This window comes from Nannospalax galili, unplaced genomic scaffold (genome assembly GCF_000622305.1).
Source record: "Nannospalax galili isolate Female #2095 unplaced genomic scaffold, S.galili_v1.0 scaffold50, whole genome shotgun sequence".
Taxonomy (NCBI): Eukaryota; Metazoa; Chordata; class Mammalia; order Rodentia; family Spalacidae; genus Nannospalax; species Nannospalax galili.
Window position 1 is genome coordinate 1956264 of NW_008328749.1, and position 2376 is coordinate 1958639.

Below are 2376 nucleotides of genomic sequence, written 5' to 3' on the forward strand. Positions count from 1 at the left end.
TCCCTTCTGTTCTTGTCCCTGTGTCTCTTCTCTTTTCATAAGGATAACAGTATTATCGAATAAAAGATTAAATCTATTTCAGTATTATTTCATGTTGACTTAGCATATCTTCGGTGACCTGATTTCCAAATAATGCTAAAATCTGAGTTTCTTGAAGCACATGCATTTTGGTAGCCATTTTTTAATCCTGTATGAAGAAAAGGGCAGAGTCAACAGTGACTCCTAAGTTTCCAGTTTGTGTAACTGAATAGATCACAAGTCTTTATTGACATGGGAAGATTGAGAAAGAGCCAAGTTGGAGATGAATTTCAGATAAAGAGCTGTATTTGGTCATGCCATTATGAAATGTGAATTATACACTAAAGTGTCAAGGTCAAGAAGGCAGTTGAGTGTGTAAGTTTGTTGTCTACAAAAGTAAATTTGGAGATGTATATTTGAAGCTGCAAGTTCAGGATGAAATGAACATTGCCAAACTGACCATGGTCTTCCAGATCAGAATATGGAATACTGCATAATGGAGAAACATCTAGAAAAAGACTGAGAAGTGGCAGACAAGTTAACAGGTAAACCAAATGGTGAAATGGCTGGAGATTTCAATTGAAGAGAAGTACTATATCAAAGAAGAAGAATAATCAACTCTAGCAAATATAACAGGCACACTGGACAAAATCAAGACAGACAGGCAAGATGACAGTTATTTGAAATCTTCAAAAGAAGTGGTTTCAGTGCTGAGCAAAAGCTTGCCAGAAGTAGGTTTATAGAAAGATAATTTTGAGAATTGTCTAGAAAGAACTGAAGAATTGAAAGCAGTTTAAAAGTACTATGTTAAATGTTTTTCTTTAGAAAGATAATCATGCTTTTATAAGGCATCATTATTATGCTATAACAAGGAAAGGAAAAACCCGAGAGTGTGGGGTATATTAGTTGTTAGATATGAGTCATCAAATAAACTCAGTAAATGGAATCTAATGTATAAATGAACCAGCTGGTGAAAAAGAGAAATAGTTCAATACAACAAATAATTACTGAATAATCAGGAATCATGGTGATCAGATTATCCTTAAAACTTAATTTACTGGGCATGTGTGGATAATGCAGTTCTGATGCTCTAGTGTAAGGGGTATCAGCAGTGCACAGCCACAGTGAATCTCTATCGTGCCCTTATACCGTGAAACCCCTACATCTAAGGTGCAAAGAACATTGTGGAGGAGGGTATAGAAAGACCCAGAGGACCAGGATGCCTGTGGTAGATACTGCCTTCCAGATAGGACAGAGAAGCTATAGCCATTCCTTGAAATCTCAACAATATAGTCACATAAACAACCTGCATAATAACAAGAGTTGACACACCAGCGTAAGTGGAAGATATCACAAGGTCTCCCCTCTAGATGAAGAGCTACAGGAAATCAATGGGGGCTGAGGGAGCAAGAATCAGTTTCCTTCAGGGAATATCTTCCTGCTAGGTTGTCTAATTCCAGTGGTTAGGTGGTTAGCCCTAAACTGATGTACATATGAACACCACTAACTGTAACACTGGAAACATCATTAGTAGTAATAACTTAAATAATTAAGTAATAAAATAATATCATTCAATAAACAATTGAAGAACTTTATCACAAAAAGCCATTAAGAGCAACAAGCAAGAGATGGGGACAAGACATTCACAACACCTGTAAGTGCCTACATTTGAAATGTATCAAAACCAATACCAAATTAGTAAGAAAGTCAATCATTAATACAATGTACAGCCTCACACAATAGAACCAGCCATTTATGTAGAAATAGTCTAGTTATATGCTCACCCTTATAGTGTGCTAAAATAATTAAGACTATTCAACTCTCATATGCTGGAGTGGACACTCACAAAACAAGAAAGAATTCGTGATCACCAATGAATGCATGAAACAGTACTCAAAATCCTTCGTTCTCAGAGAAAACACAAATTAAAGTCACTATAAAATAGCCAAAGGTGGCACAGCCCACCAGCCTCTCTCCTGGGTAAGCCCGTGTGCCTTCTGCTCTTTGTCTCCCCCAGCTTCTTTCACCCTTTCATCTCCCCAGCGCCCCCATCTCTTCTCCTAGCCTGGGTACTGTCCCATTCCTAGTCTTGACACCCCAGACACAGGGGTACCACCACTGCTCCCTGATCCTTTGCATCCAGACAAACCCAGTTCCTTCTTGCAGTCCCCAGGAGCCTGATGGGCCTGGTTCTGCCCTCACCTCCCTCTGCTTCCCTGGGCCTGTACAACCCGACAGCCTCTCTCCTGGGTAAGTCCATCCCACCCTCCGCCCCTTTACTACCCCAGCCTCATTCACCCTTCCATCTCCCACCACCCGTCTCTCCTCCTAGCCTGGGTACTGTCCCATTCCTTGTTT